This window comes from Saccopteryx bilineata, chromosome 2, assembly GCF_036850765.1.
Source record: "Saccopteryx bilineata isolate mSacBil1 chromosome 2, mSacBil1_pri_phased_curated, whole genome shotgun sequence".
In the NCBI taxonomy this organism is placed as follows: domain Eukaryota; kingdom Metazoa; phylum Chordata; class Mammalia; order Chiroptera; family Emballonuridae; genus Saccopteryx; species Saccopteryx bilineata.
Genome location: NC_089491.1, coordinates 22,318,602 through 22,336,062, shown reverse-complemented (window position 1 = coordinate 22,336,062; position 17,461 = coordinate 22,318,602). Strand labels below are relative to the sequence as shown.

General features: G+C 41.7%; 1 pseudogene; it reads right to left on the bottom strand.

Annotated features, from left to right (window-relative positions):
* Positions 1-16,090, bottom strand: part of LOC136322183 (allergen Fel d 4-like) — a 35,423-nt pseudogene extending 19,333 nt beyond the window's left edge.
* Positions 16,091-17,461: the final 1,371 nt, after the last annotated feature.

Here is a 17,461-nt window from a genome sequence, read left to right as displayed (position 1 = left end):
AACTGCATTTCTGCCATACAGGGGATCACTCTTCTGTGGAATCCACGGGTCTCTCATTGAAGTAAATGAGATGTGGATTCCACTGCAGAAACCGCTGCTTTATAGTGTGAAAGAGCCCTGAAAGATACCATGCTGTGCAGAAACTGCAGTGTATCCTATGACGTAGTTCACACTGTTCTATATAGAAAACTTGCCACTAATCTGGAAAAAACAGATCCATTAGTTAAGCAGCTATTTACAGAATGGAAGCCCCAATACACTAGGTAAGGAGGTCCATTAGTAATAAATATTTCTCAATATATAATTAAATATTGTTTTTGTGCTTAATCACTATGTTTAAATTACGTTTGATTTGTAGCAATGAGAATACATAATGCATATCAGGTATTTACATTCTGAATCATAACTGTAGCAAAATTACAGTTATGAAGTAGCCACCAAAATTATTTTTTGGTTTGGGGTCACCGCAACATGAGGAACTGTATTGCGGGGTCATGGCATTAGAAAGGTTGAGAACCACTGCTTTAAACATTCCCTGGGAAACCCTGGAGGCCAAGCCCTGTGGCTATTAGCTTATCGGTTTTCTTTTTTTTTTTCTTTTAGAAAATTAATATTAACAGGGTGACATTTATTAATAAAGGCACATTGATTTTAGGTGAACATTTCTATAGGATTTGAATTGTTGATTATGTTGTATACCTATGACCCAAAGTCAAATCATTTTCAGTCACCATATATTTGTCACTGTTTACAGTTTCTCCCACCCTGTCTCGTGTGTCCCCCGTCCCTCAGATAACCATCACTTTTGTCTATGTATGTGAGTCTCAGTTTTATATTCCACCTCTGTCTGAAATCGTAAAGTTCTTAGCTTTTTCTGATTTACTTATTTCACCCAGTATAATGTTCTCAAGGCCCATCCATGTTGTCATAAATGCCACTATGTCATGGTTTCTTTTGGCTGGGTAGTGCTTCATTGTATTGTATATATGTACCATATTGTCTTTATTCAGTCTTCTATCGAAAGACACTGTCATTGTTTTCGTGTCCTGGCCACTGTGAATAATGCTGCGATGAACATGGGGGTGCATTTGTCTTTATGTACCTATATTTTCAAGTGTTTGGGGGCTGATATCTACTTAAGGGATTGCTGGGTCATATGGCATTTTTATTCTTAGTTTTTGAGTAACCACCATACTTTCTTCCATAATGGTTGTACTAATTTGCATTCTTACCAGCAGTGAATGAGGTTCCTTTTTCTCCACAGCCTCTCCAACACTTGTTATTACCTGTATTGTTGATAATAGCCATGAGGTGGTATCTCACTGAAGTTTTGATTGGAATTTCTCAAATAAGAAGTGAAGACGAGCATCTTTTCCTATATCTGTTGGCCATTTGTATGTCATCTTGGAGGAAGTGTCTGTTCGGGTCCTCTCCCCATTTTTTAATTGGATAGTTTGCTTTTTTGTTGTTGAGCTTAGTGAGTTCTTTATATATTTTGGATATTAACCCCTTCTCAGAGCTGTTGTTTCCAAATATCATCTCCCATTTAGTTGGCCACCTATTATTGGTTTTGTTGTCAGTTTCTTTTGCTGTGCAGAAGCTTTTTACTTTGATATAGTCCCACTCATTTATTTTTTCCTTTTCTTCCCTTGCCTTTAGGATCAAATTCATAAATTGTTCTCCACAGCCATGGTCCGTGAGTATAATGCCTATGTTTTCTTCTATGTAATTTATTGGTTCAGATCTTATATTTAGGTCTTTCATCCATTATCAATTAATTTTTGTGCATGGGAACAAATTGTAGCCAAGTTTCATTCTTTTGCATGTGGCTTTCCCTTTTCGCAGTCCCATTTATTAAAGAAGCTTTCTTTTCTTCACTGTGTATTTTTGGCTCCTTTCTCAAGGATGATTTGTCCATATATAAGTGTTTTTTTTTTCTGGGATCTTGATTCTGTTCATTTGGTTTATATGTCTGTGTTTCTGCCAATACCATGCTGTTTTCATTATTGTGGCTCTCTAGTATAATTTGAAGTCAGGTAGGGTGATATCTTCAGCTTCATTCTTTTTCTCAGGATTGCTTTGGCTATTTGGGGATTTTTTATTGTTTCATACAAACCTGGTGATTTTTTTGTTCTATTTCATTAAAGAAGGGCAATGGGATTTTGATGAAGATTGCATTAAATTTGTTTATTGCTTTGGATAATATGTTCTTTTTAACTATGTTGATTCTTCCAATTCATAAACATGAAATATTTTTTCATTTCATTGTGTCTTTTTCAATTTCCTTCAATAATATTTTGTAATTTTTAGTATATAGGTCCTTCATGTTCTTTCTTAACTTTACTCCTAGGTATTTTATTTTTTTATTACAATTGTAAAAGGAATTTTTTTTAAGGTAATTTTCTGAAGTTTCATTGTTGGCATATGGGAGAGCAATAGACTTTTGTATATTGACTTTGTATCCTGCAACTTCACTGTGGTGTTGTATTGTTTCTAGTAGTTTTTTGTTGGAGTCTTTTGCATTTTCTACATACAGGATCATGTCATCTGCAAAAATGTGATACCTTTATTTTTTTCCCAATGTGTCTGCCTTTTATTTCTTTCTCTTATCTGTTTGGTCTTGCTGAAATTCCAGAATTATGTTGAATTAGAATAGAGAGATGGGTAACCATGTCTTTCTCCTGGTTTTAAGGAAAATCCTTCATTTTTTCACCACTTTATGATATTAGCAGATGGTTTGTCATATATGGCCTTTATTATGTAGAGGTATTTTCCTTCTATTCAGATTTTATTGAGTGTTTTAAACATAAAAGGATATTGTATCTTATTGAATACCTTTTCAGAATCTATTGACAAGATCATATAATTTTTGTTCCTTGTTTTGTTGATGTGGTATATTACGTTGATCTATTTACATATGTTGAACTATCCTTGTGCTCCTCCTGGAACAAATCCCGCTTGATTGTGAGGTATTATTTTTTTAATGTGTTGTTGTATTCAATTTTGCTAGTATGTATTGCTTTTGGAATATTTTATCTGTTTCTTTAATGGCAGTATATAAAATGACAATTCCAGCATGACTGGTTTGCTTTCTACATAGCCTTTTGCCACTTGTCCGCAAACCAGGCCAAGTGTATAAGTCAGGAGAAATAAGCCTGAAGCTAACTTATTCTTCTGACATGGAGGCAGAGTAAGATGGAAGCATCAGATATGTAGAAAGACTTCTGTCATTAACCTTATGCTCATGATGACTGTGCTGTTTTTTGTACATGACAAACCCCACCCCATGTAGTTCTGTTCCAACACTGAAGTGTGATTTTGACACTGATATTCTTTGTGTTTGTTTGTTTATTTTGAGTGATTTTGAGAAGAGAGAGCTTGAGAGAGAGAGAGAAAGAAGCATCAACTCATTGTTTGATTTAGTTGTTCCATTTACTTGTGTATATATTAGTTGCTTCTCCTATCTATCTGCCCTGACCGGAGATCAAACATTTGACCTCAGTGGACTAGGATGAAGATTAACCACAACTGAACCACCGGCCAGGGCACTGACATTGTTCTTAATCATCTGATATGAGGAAAGGATTAGGGTTGGAGGTTGAACCCTAACTTTACTTTCTCCAAAGCCCACAGGCTCCCAAAATAAGAGGTAAGAACTTTCAACATCCCTGATGCCTCCTGATGGCACCCAGTACAGACCGCTAGGGACCGCTAGTGCTCACATTTCATGGCCTCTCAGGGAAATGGCGCACAGCAGATAACCACAGTGGCTGAAGGAGGTATTCTGAAAGCATGAGATGCCGACTGGCAGAGACAGGTGATGGAGAGAAGCTGGGGTGTGAAGACAGGTCCTGACACATGGCGGGCTGGTCTCAGTCTCAGCAACATGTATCCTTCCCTGCCCAATATGAAAGAGAATCCCTGGAGGGACAAACTGTAGAGCAAGTGTCATACTTGGCAGAATAGAATCACTAAGAAATAGGCAATTTAATGCACAAGAAGCACTCACAGGGACAGAGAATTACTGCAGGGGAGGGAGAATCTGAAGCTCAGGGAAGACTCTGAGAAGCAAGAGCACCATTTGTGTGCAGGGCCAAGAAGGACCGGCAGTAGCTAGTGTCAGCCCCTTGTCACTCACATACACAGAGACCATCGAATGAATACAAGACTAATCATTTATTGACAGATAGAGGAACATCTTTTTCATGGCAGAGTTCTCCTGGATCTAGCAAAGAGGGTCAGAAATTGGTAGAAAACTTTTGATTCTTGGCAAGTTGATGAGTCTTTCTTTACAGTTTCATAAAATCCTTAAGATGCAGGGATAATGCCTTCATGGATGATAGTGATGAAAACTGGCTCACACATCTTGTCACAAAATGACATGAGACCATAGAATGAAGATCCTGGCTCCCAGGTGAGGAAGGATTCACACAACTCTAAATAAGCAGATGACAGAACAAAGACACTCATTAAGCACTTCTTGGGTTCCACTGAGACAAAGAGAATTTCTATTACACATAGAAAAGGTGAAGAAATAAACATCAACCTGCTTATTTACTTGTTACTAGACAGAATACTGGGAAGGAGGACATTGATTCAATAATTTCTCTTTTCTATCATTAATGTCATCATACTTTTCCCTAAACTCAGTCTATGAAAAGAGAAATCAATGAAGGACCCGATACTAGTATCTGCCATCATCCACATTAAAAGTTTTGAGGAATTTTTAATAAATTGAGGAAGAATGGCAATAATCATAAGTATCTTTTATTAAATGCTGACTGTACAAAGCCATAGTTGCTAGACTTCCCCATATATCATCTGAATAGAGCCCCACAGTAAGTCTGAGGTAGGAAGCAGATGAGGAAATTCAGAACCGATTCTCCTGGTGGAGGACAACTGGAAGGTGAGTCAGTCTATTTCCAGATCAGAAGTGCAGGATGTGCAGAGATCAAAGGAAGACATTATTGCCACAAATTAGAGGGTGAGACCACAGCGTTGAGGCTTGGATTATGGATAAAACACTGCTATGTATTTGAGTTTCATACTCTCAACCTAGTACTCATTTCCTATTTTACATTTTCAGTCTTAACAATATTGAGGACATTATTAATTACTGAGGCCTTTTCACTAAGAGGATATCCACACAGTGACTTCGTACCATACACAACATTATTTCCTTTCCAATTGTTTAGCTCACTTGCTCTGAAATTCATAGAACATGTGTGTCCTGAACACAGAAACGCCTACTCCAAATTTCACATTCACCCTGTAAGCATCCTGACCAAATTATTTCTATTACAATCTCTGGACATCACTCTCTATTGGCTTTGTAAAGCAGTGGTCCCTGGGCCACCCCCTCTCCATCAGACATCACCCACCTGGAGGCCTGGGCACCGTTGCTCCCTCGGTTGTGGAGGCAGCGATCTGCAGAGGCAGAACAAGCACAGTCACTCTCCAACCCATTTACTCCCCAGCAAGAAACCAATGGATTTTTCAGGTTAGGGAAGAGGGATCTGATTGGAGGAGTTTCTTCTCTTAAATGTCTCCATTCAATTTTATGGAAATTTGGGGAGAGAAAACCAGAGAGCTAAACTTACCGACATTGGTCACATCCAGTATGTTTTCCTTAGGGATTCCCTGTTGTAGGCAAAGTTCCTCAAACCGTTTCTTGAGATTTGGACTCAGATCTGGTTCTCGTGCTGTATAAAGAGTGACAATAACTTCTGTGTCTTGTGTGTTGGTCATTGATGCTCTTGGTGGCGTGGGAACTGGGAGATGGCCAATGGATGGCAGAGATTGGTGCTTAGGCAGAAGTTAGGAATAAGTTATATCTGGTCTTGATTTTGACAGTTTAGGATATCATTGGGGCATGAAGAGAGACCTTCCCATCACCAAGCCTGAATGATGCCCCCAGGTAAGCACCTCTCTTCAGGGGAAGACAGATGTCCCAAGGTAAGAATGGGAGGAGCATTTTGTATCCAGCCCACTGCAAGGTGGATGTCAGAATGAAGATACTCTACCGTACAGCTCTATGAATTTGGTTTCTTTATCATTCTTGAAATTCGAGATGTAAGTGATAAGGTATTCACTATAAACTGCTTCAACTATATTAAATAGATTGTATCCATTATCTGTGGAGGAAACAGGACACAGCTCAGAACTATCTGGTCACAGGGAGCAAGTGAAAGTCTTTATCCATCTCTTTCACAGAACAGACTCTAGGGATATCTAATGTCCTCATTTGCATCTTTTTAGGCTTCATCAGGTGCCTGCAAAGTGTAGAATTGACAACCAGTGGCACATTGATGACTAGTGAGAGAAAATTCAGCCACAGCTGCAACTTAACTTCTATTATCCTCCATGAGGCTCACCTACCACCCTCAGCCATCTCTGCCATCTGTGTGTCTCTGTCCTGTCCATAAGCCCCACTGATATTATACACCCAGCACTAATCCATGCAATGCAGTGTGGCAGTGGCCACAAAAAAGCATCAGAGAGTTACCAAGGAATCCGAAGCTATCTGTAAAGTGTACTTTTTTTGTGCCTTTTTACTTTTGTTACACCTGTTACATATGACCAAACAGCCATCTTATTCTAATGACTTTATGTGCCAGGTATTGGCATTTACACACAAGGTTTTTCCAGCTTGAGGATACTGACTGTTACACAACCTAATGTATATTACTTAAATAGCATTGATCATAAATATATCAAGTCCCACACCAGCTGACTCAATGGATAAAGCATCAGCCTCGCATGTGGACATCTTGGGTTTGATCTCTAGTCAAGGTACACATATGAATCGACCATTACCTGCTTTTCCTATCCCTCTCCCTCTCCCTCTCCCCCTATTCTCACTCTTCCCCTCTTGCAACCAGTGGCTTGATTGGTCTGAGCGTTAGCCCCGGAAGCTGAGGATACTTCTATTGTTCTGAACATGTCAGCCTTATGTGCTGAGGATAGCTGGGTTAATTCAAGCTTCGGTCCTAAATAGTGTTCCGACTAGATTCTGATCGGGTCACTAGTAGGACTGTATCTCACAGTATGCCCTCTCTTAACTTAATAAAAATGAATTAAGATCCTACAAGAATTTAGCAAATTTCTTGCCTTGTGAGGTAGAATTTACAAAGATTTATTTTGTGTATACTTACTGATAGCTGTATATACATCTTTATTTTCTGTTGGGTGAAGGATCATAGCAAATTCAGTACAGTCTCCATTTTCCCTGTAAAGCAGAATGAGTAGATGTCCAAGAGATCATAATGGAGCTGGGGCCCTCACATTCCACCTCTATCCCTACAGTCTGGTTCCAGTTAACTTGCCCTCACCTCCTGTAGTCCCATTTAAATTCAATCCTCTCACCAGTTCTTCTCTCTGAGTCTAGAAGAGATTCAGGTCATTGAGCCATGGGAGAGTGCCGGATGAGTGACAGATTTTGGATACGAGCCTACAATGTAAGTGCACACATGCATGTGTGTATTTGTGCCTGTGGTGTGGTGTGTGTTTATGTTGTGTGGTGTGTGTGTGTGTGTAGAGCTACAAGAGCATATGCAGTGTTTCATTTCCCCCCCCAAAAGAAAAGGCTGTACTTACTTTATATGAAAAGTAAAACGAAAAGAAGAGTTGGAAAGTTCTTGAATGTTCTCCACATATATCCTCTCCTTACCATTTTCGTCTATCCTTTCCTTATCATCTGAGGCCAGCATGACAGTACACCACTCCCCTAAGACCTGCAATAAATCAGTAAAATGGCTGGGAGAGAAGAGAAGACGGAGCATCTCATGGACACTCGTCTCCGTGAACTCTGCCCGATGGGCCAGACTCTGAGTGCTGATGCGAAGACGGCATGAGAAGTCAGGTCAATTGACACCACATGTGAGGTTCTTTTCACTGTCCTTCCACTGAAAATAGAGGTCCCCAAATGCTGTCTTCTTTCCACAGAGGACAATTGCTCTTAGTCCAATGTAAAAAATCACCGCTTTCTCTAACATGTCGAAACCTCTTCCTGTCCCGTGAGGCCACCTTGCGTCAGTATCCCCACAGCCACCCCTAAGTCAGACTCCCTATTCTCCCCCAACTCTACCTTTGACATATTGAAGTTGCTTGTCACAACTTCATGGTGTCCTCCCTCATGGGCACAGACCAGGGTCAACCCCAGATACAGCAGCTGCAGCTTCATCTTGGGAGGGACAACACTGACCTGGCTGCAGTCACTGGGGTGAGTCTCCCTGATGGTGGCTCCACTCCCCAGCGCCTCTGTCTTTATATTCAGTCTGGGTCCAGTCTTTAGTCCATAGGGCACCCTTTTCTCCTCCCACTTCATGAATGTCTGTATTCACTGGTGTGAGGTCAGAACTGTTCCTGCCAATCTCATCTCTTTTAGATCTCAGTGACTTGACATTACTCAAAACACACACTCTAAACAACAACAACAACAAAATAACAGTGCATGCAATGGATGACTGTCTTTTGGAACCAGATTGAACTGTGAAATCTGAAACCAGTGATGAGCAGCAGGAATGGAACAGATCTGGGAAATGGCATGTGTGGACCCTCCATGAACCACCACTCACATGGCGTGTAGAAATAGTTGAATCTCTCCATTTTAATTTCCCTCAGAAACAAAGAAACCATCTCTACTATAGCTACAGTACCTATCACAAACATTCAAATAGAGTAGATTAGAATAAGATTGCATAAAATAATGTCTGGAAAGTATGGTGTCTGGTAATAAGTACTTTTTATTTTTTATTTCTTGTATTCTGAATTCAACCACAATGAATGAACAAATGTTTAATCACTATGTACATATAATTTGCTACATACCATAGATCACCTAACAGAAATGGAGAAGTAGGAGATGTCATCCATTTCTTCAAGCAACATTCAATGTAGGTGGAGAAATGCTGTATGTACTCAATAAAAACTTCATTCTATAAGCAAATGTACTGGGCTCTGGTTGGGACTCTCTCTCCTTGTTATAATTTCTTTTTCTAGCTAGAAAAACTACAGAAATGTCCACCTGATGATATTTATTGTTCCCCAAAGAGCCAGTTCCTCCACCTAACTGGAGTAAGTCAATTCTATCATCCCTAATGCTTGAGGCATCCTGTGTCCTTGTCCCTACCAGATACAAACATTAAAACAGGCCCTGTATTTGTGATTAAGCTGGTTGCATCCCAGAATTTCAAGGGGCACATACATGGAGCAGGCTGGTGTCTAGTCCTAAAAATGTTAACACTCTTCAAAGAAAGACTACCAGGTCCATTTGGTGGTTGAAAGACTGGGTAATTTTTTCAGCTAGGGAGTATGCTCACCATGGGGAACATGGTGTCCCAGTCATAGTGTGTTATGAAGAACTTACTTACTTTTAGGACTTGGGGACAAACTAAGGAAGCTGTGAGTGCTATCAGAGATCAGGGGATGTCAATCTTGAATGGATCCGTATCTTACTTACAGGGAGTGGAGAGAAGCATGGCTGTAAAGCTGTACTGATAAAGAAGCAGCAGCCACTCATTTTAGCCAAGAGAGAGACATGTATTTGGATTGCACAATAATACAGTTTTTTGAAATTTCATTTTTAACTTTTAATTTTTAAAAAAAATTTCTTTTATTAAGTTTTAATAATAATATGGTAATAACAATCTCGAAGAGATGTTGTCTGATGTTGTTTCATGTGAATGTTTGTGTCCAACAAAACAACTGGCCACCTGACCTGTCTGGCCGGCTGGAGATAACACTGAAGCTTAGCCATGGGGCTCAGGCCGTTCCAGGAGGGCAGGGACTGCATGTGTTTCATTCTCAAATGGGTAGTGGTGCCTCCTTGTAGCCAGTGGCAGTCAGTTTCTCTCTGTGACCCCAGCAGAAGGAGAGGATCTGTCACCAAGTCACTCTGGCTCAGCTCCTGCTTCTCAGAGCTTTGCATCTTCAGTCGGCCTCCCTGCCTGAGCGCTGTGACCCACCCCGCCTGGGTGACCCAGATTTGTCCTCAGAACCCAGTGGACAGGACTGCTTTCCTTTTTCCTTTTCTTTTGAAAATGACAACTTTGTTCAGTTTCTGATCGACTGATGTCTTCATCCTGTGCTTTTGAATGTACTTAACATTTCTTGCCTCATTTGCTGAAATTCTTGGAATTGAGGGTTAGGTTTCAAGAAAGCTTAAGCTGCCATCCTGACCAGGCAGCAGCCTAGGGGCTATCAGTGCCTCCCTGAGGCTGCAGTTTCCTGACATGTGACACCCACTCATCTCCCACCATCCGAGTGATCTTCCTTGCAATGATTGTTATTGTTTGTTATGTTCTTAACATTCCCAAGGACCTGCTAGGCCATGTCCTGTGGGCATTAGCTATTCTGCCCTTAAATGACAACATTTAAAATGACAGGTCCAGGGGTGACTGGTTTTCATTTTACATAGCCTTTTGAGACTTGTCAGCAAGCCAGGCCAAGTGCATTAGTCAGGAGAAATAAGCCTGAACCTAATTTATTCTGCTGAAATAGAGGCCGAGTAACATAGGTAGCATCAGATCCCCAGAAAGCCTTCTGTCATTAGCCTTATGCTCATGATGAGTGAGTCATTCCTTGTACATGACAAATCCTTCCCCGTAGAGTTCTGTTCCAACACAAATATGACTTTGACACTGGCTTTTTTTTTTTTTTTTTTTAAATATTTTATTTATTGATTTTTTTAGAGAGAGAGGAATGAGAGAGACAGAGAGAGAGAGGGGGGGGAGGAGCAGGAAGCATCAACTCCCATATGTGCCTTGACCAGGCAAGCCCAAGGTTTCGAACCGGCGACCTCAGTGTTCCAGGTCGACGCTTTATCCCACTGTGCCACCACAGGTCAGGCGACACTGTCTTTTTTAATTGATGTTGAAAGACAGAGAGACCTTGAGAGAGAAAGAGAGAGAGAGAGAATCAACTCTTTGTTTGACTTAGTTGCTGCAATTACTTGTGTACTTATTCAATGCTTCTCCTACTGCCCTGACCAGGGATTCAACCGGTGACCTTGGTGTGCCAGGAAGATGCTTAATCACTGAACCATAGGCCAGGACACTGACACTATAACACTTTTTAATCATCTGATTAAAGAAAGGGCCATAATTGGAAGAAGATCCCTAGCTTCCTTTTCTCCAAAGCCCATAGGTCCACCCCCCCCTTTTTTTTTAAGTGAGAGGTGGGGTGGCAGACACAGAATCTAGCATGCACCCTGACCAAGATCCACTCGGCAAGTCCCCAACGAGGTAATGCTCTGCCAATCTAGGCAGCTGCTCTGTTGCTTGGCAACCAAGCCAATAATTTAGAGCCTGAGGCGTGGCCAAGGAGCCATCCTAATCATCCAGGGCCAACTGTGCTGGAACCACTCAATCCATGGCTGTGGGACCAGAAGTGGGGTGAGGGGGGAGAAACAGATGGATGCTTCCCCTGTGTGCCCAGACCAGGAATGGAACCTGGGACGTCCACACACTGGGCCGACTCTCTACCACTGAGCCAACTGGTAAGGATCACCCACAGGATCTTAAAATAAGAGGTAAACAATCTTCAGTCTTTTTGTTGTCTCCTGAAAACACCAAGTACAGATCACTAAAATTACTAGTGCTCCCATTTCGTGGGCTCTCACTGAATGTGCTCACAGCAGATAATCCGGTGGCTGAAGGAGGTATTCTGAAAGCCTGAGGGTCCCGACTCTGTCAGAGCTGGGTGATGGAGAGAAGCTGGGGTGTGGGGACAGGTCCTGACACATGGTGACTGGTCTCAGCCTCAGCAGCATCTAACTCTCACTCCCCATCGAGAGAGAGAATCCATGGAGAGTAGAAAGTGTGGGACAAGTCTCAAAGTTTGCATTATATGGTCACTAAGAAATAGGCAGTTTAAAGGGCAAGCAGCACTCACTGGGAATTATTGTCCCATAAGTCTCTGGGACACAGAGAATTACTGCAAGGGAGGGAGAATCTGAAACTCAGGGAAGACTCTGAGGAAAAACGGGACCTTTGGGAACAGGGACATGGAAGCCCCGCATTCACTGTGTCAGCCCCTTGTCACTCACATACATAGAGATGATCACATGAGTGCAAGACGAATCATTTATTGACAGATAGAGGAACGTCTTACTCATGCCAGTGTTCTCCGAGGTCTGGTAAAGAGAGTTGTACATTTAAAGAAAACTTTTGATTCTTAGCGAGTTGATGAGTCTTTCTAGACGATTAGGGAAAATCCTGCAGGGATAAAGCCTTCATGGACGATAGTGATGGAAACTGGCTCACATACCTTGTCACAAAATGACATGAGACCATAGAATGAAGATCCTGGCTCCCAGGTGAGGAAAGATTCACACAGCACTAAATAAGCAGATGACAGAGGAACAAAGACACTCATCAAGTACTTCCCGGTTCCGTTGAGACAAAGGGAATTTCTATTACACATAGAAAACATGAAGAAATAAACATCAGCCTGCATTCTAACTTGTTATTAGATGAAATATGAGGAAGGAGTGCATTGAGTCAACGATTTCTTTTTTCTCTGACTGATCTATTATAGCCTCCCTAAACTCAGTCTGTGATAAGAGAGAGGAATCAATGAAAGACTTAGGCTGCTGTCTGCCATGGTCCACATTCAAAGTTTTGATAAATTTTTGATAAATTGAGAAAGAATGTCAATAACCATAGCCTATCTTTTATTAAATGCTGACTGTACAAAGCCATAGCTGCTAAGACTTCCCCATATTTCATCTGAATAGAGCCCCACAGTGAATCTGAGGTGGGAAACAGATGAGGAAATTCAGGTCTGATTCTCCTGGTGGAGGACAACTTGAAGGTGGGCGAGTCTATTTCTAGGTCAGAAGTCAAGGATGTGCAGAGATCAAAGGAAGACATTATTGCCACAAGTTGGAGGGTTAGACCACAGCTTTGGGACTTGGACAATGGGTAAACACAGACGTATCTTTGAGTTTCATACTCATATCCTAGTACTCTTTTCCTATATCATATTTTCCGTCTTAACAATATTGAGGACATTATCAGGAGCTGAGACCATTTCACCAGGAGGATATCCATTCAGTGACTATGTACGGTATGCATCATTGTTTTCTTTTTAATTTCTTTGGTCAATTGCCGTAAAATTCACAGAACGTGTTTATTCTGAACCCAGGAAACACTACTCCAAATTTCAAACTCACCCTGCAATCTTTGTTATTAAATTCTTTTTATTGCTCTCTCTGGACAAAACCCTTTATTGGTTTTGGAAAGCAGTGATCCCTGGGCCACCCCCTCTCCACCAGACATCACCCACCTGGAGCCCTGGGCACCATCGCTCCCTCGGAGGTGGGAGCAGCGATCTGCAGAGGCAGAACAGAGCACAGTCACTCTCCCACCCATTTACTTCCCAGCAAGGAACAAAGGATTTTCCAGCTTAGGGCAGAGGGAACTGATTGGAGGTGTTTCTTCTCATAAAGGGCTCCATTCAGTATCACAGAAATTTGGGGAGTGAAAATTGGAGAGATCTAAACTTACCACCATTGGTCATATCCAGTATGTTTTCCTGAAAAATTCTCTGTTGTAGGCGAACTTGCTCAAATCTTTGTTTGATATTTGGACTCAAATCTGGGTTTTGTCCTGCGGAAATAGTGATAGTAACTGCAGAGACTTGTGTGTTGGTCGTTGAGGCTCTTGGTGGCATGGGGACAAGTGGATGGGAAATGGATGTCAGTGATTGGTGCTGAACGAGAAGTTAGAGATGAAGTATAACTGGTTTTAAATTTGACATTTTTAGGATACTGGGGCATGAAGAGAGATTCATCTTCCCATCACTGAGACCGTGGGATTCCCCAAGGTGAGCACCTCTCTTCAGAGGAGGACAGATGTCCCAGGGTAAGAAAGGGAGGAGCATTTTGTTTTCAGCCCCCTCCAAGGTGAGTGCCAGCAAGAAGATACTCTAGTGAACAGCTTTATGAATTGAGTTACATTATCATTCTTAAAATTCAAGTCTTAATAAATAATATATTCACTATAGACTGCTTCAGCTATGTGAAATAGATTGTATCCATCATCTGTGGAGGAAACAGGACACAGCTAAGAATTCTTTGGTTCCTGGGAAGTAAGTGAAACTTTTTACTCATCTTGTTTCACAGAACAGAATCTAGTGATATCTAATATTCCCCTTTACATCTCCCTAGGCTTCATCAGGTGCCTGCAAAGGGATAATTTACAACTAGTGGCACGTTGATGACTAGTGGTTGAAGATCCAGCCACAGCTGCAACTTACCTTCTATTTTTCTCTGTGAGGCTCACCTGCTGCCCTCAGCCATCTCTGCCATCCATGTGTCTCTGCGCTCTCCATTGTCCCCACTGACATTATACACCCAGCCTTAATCCATGCAATGCACTGTGGCAGTTGCCACCAGAATCCTTCAGAGAGTGAGCAGGGATTCAGAAGCTATTCGGAAAACGTACTTTTTTTGTGTGCCCTTTTACTTTTGTTGCAGGTGTTACATATGACCAAACAGCCACCTTATTTTAATGGCTTTATGTGCCAGGTATTGGCTTTAGCACACAAGGTTCTTCCAGCTTGAGGATATTGACTATTACATAACCTGATGTATAGTACTTAAATAGCATTGATCTTAAATAGCTCAAGGGCCTCGCCAGCTGGCTCAGTTGTTAAGAGTGTCAGCCCAGCGTGCAGACATCCTGTGTTTGATTTCTGGTCAAGGCACACCTGTGAAGTGATTATCAGTTCCTCTTCCTCTCCCCCTACTCACTCTCTTCCTCTCTTGCAACCAGTGGCTTGACTGATTTGAGTGTTGGCCCTGGAAACTTAGGATAGTTCAGTTGGTTCAAGCACATCAGCCTCAGACACTTGAATAGCTTGCTTGGTTCAAGCGTGGGTCCTAAACGGGAATTGTTGGGTGGGTTCCGGTCAGGGCACTAGGCAGTCTGTCTCATAGTCTCCCCTCTTTTAACTTAAAAAAAAAATAGATCAAGAACCTATTGGGATTTAGTAAATTACTTGCTATTTAAAGTAAAATTTACAAAGACTTATTTTTATGTATACTTACAGATAGTACTATATACAATGTTCCTTTTCATTGGGTGACCAGTGATTGTGAATTCAATACATTCTCCATTTTCCTGTAAAACAGAATAAGCCGAAGCCCAAGAGATAGGATGGAGCCGGCTTCCTCCCATTCCACCTGTAACCCGCGTGTCTGGTTCCAGTTAACTCGCCCTCACCTCCTGTAGTCCCAGTTAAATTTAGTCCTCTCACCAGTTCTTCTCTCTGAGTCTAGAAAAGATTCAGGTCATGGAGCCATGGAAGAGTGCCGGATGAGTGACTGAGATTTGGATACAGGCCCACAATGTAAGTGCACACATGTACGTATGTGTTTGTGCCTGTGGTGTGTGCATATGTTATGGTGTGTGTGCGCGTGTGTGTATGTGTAAGCTACAAGAGCATATGCAATCTTTTGTTCTTTTTTCTCAAATATAAAAGGCTACTTACTCTGTATGATATTTTAAAAATAGGGAAGAGTTGGCCAGTTTTTGCATGGATTCCACTTAGATCCTCAGGTTACCATTTTCTTCTATCTTTTTCTTCACATCTGAGGCCAGCATGACAGTATACCACTCCCCTGAGAGCTGCAATAAATCAGTAAAATGGCTGGGAGAGAAGAGAAGATGGAGCAACTCATGGACACTCATCTCCGTGAACCCTGTCTGATGGGCCAGACTCTGAGTGCTGATGCGAAGACGGCATGAGAACTCAGGTCAATTGACACCATATGTAAGGCTCTTTCCATTGTCCCTCAAGTGAAAATGAAGGTCCCCAAGTGCTGTCGTCTTTCTACATAGGACTATTGCTCTTATTCCATCTCAAAAACCACCCCTTTCTCTCTAACATGTCAAAACTTCTTCCTGTCCAGTGGGGCCGCCTTGCTTCAGTATCCCCACAGTCACCCTTTAAGTCACACGCCCTATGCTCCCCCGACTCTACCTTTGACATATCAAAGTTGCTTGTCACAACTTCATGGTGTCCTCCCTCGTGGGCACAGACCAGGGTCAGCCCCAGACACAGCAGCAGCAGCTTCATCTTGGGAGGGACAACACCGACTTGGCTGCAGTGACTGTGATGAGTCTCCCTGATGGTGGCTCCGCTCCCCAGCGCCTCTGTCTTTATATTCAGTCTCAGTCCCGTCTGTAGTCCACAGGGCACCCCTTTCTCCTCCCACTCCATGAATGTCTATATGCATTGATGTGAGGCCAGAATTGTTCCTGTCAATCTCATCTCATTTAGATCTACTCGGTGACCTCACATTACTCAAAACACACACACCAAAATAAATAAAAATGGAACATGCAATGAAAGGCTGTTGTTTGGAACCTATTTAAGTGTGAATCCTGAAACGAGTGATGAGAGCAGGAATGGAGATCTGGGAAATGTCATGTGAACCCTCCATGGACCACACTCACACGGCATGTAGAAATAGGTGAGTCACTCCCTTTTAATCACCCCCAGAAACAGAGAAACAGTCTCTACCGAAGATGACAGTACTTATCACAAACATTCAAATAGAGTACATTAGAATAGGGTCGCATAAAATAATGTCTTGCAAGTATGATGTCTGTTAATGAGTACTTTTAATTCTATTCCTTCTGTTCTGAGGTCCACCACAATGAATGAACAAATGTTTAATTACTACGTATATATAATTTGCTAAATGCCATAGACCCCCTAACCCAGTGGTCCCCAACTCCCGGGCCGTGGACTGATACCGTAGGTCCAGGGGCCATTTGGTACCGGTCTTCAGAGAAAGAATAAATAACTTACATTATTTCCATTTTATTTATATGTAAGTCTGAACGATGTTTTATTTTTAAAAAATGACCAGATTCCCTCTGTTAAATTCGTCTAAGACTCATTCTTGACGCTTGTCTCGGTTACGTAATACATTTATCCATCCCACCCTCAAGGCCAGTCCATGAAAATATTTTTGGACATTAAACCTGTCTGTGGCCCCAAAAAAGGTTGGGGACCACTGCCCTAACTGACATGGAGAAGTAGGAGATGTCACCCATTTCTTCAAGCAACTTTCAATGCAAATGGACAAATGGTGTACATACTCAATACAAACTTCATTCTATTGTACAAGCATATGTACTAGGCTCTGGTTGGGACTCTCTCTCTCTCTCTCTCTCTCTCTCTGTTTCTCTCTCTCATGTTATTACAATTTTATTTTCTAGCTAAAGAAACAAATGAAATGTCTCATAAGAGAAATTTATCTTTCTCCAATAAGCCAGTTGCTCCCTTTAACTAGAGTAAAGGCATTTCTGTCCTCCCCACTGCTCATCCCCAAATCCTGGAAGGCACCTTGTGTCCTTGTTCCTACCAGATGCAAACATTGAAATAGGCCCTGAATTTGTGATTAAGCTTGTTGCATCCCAGAAGTTGAAAAGGCACATGCATGGAG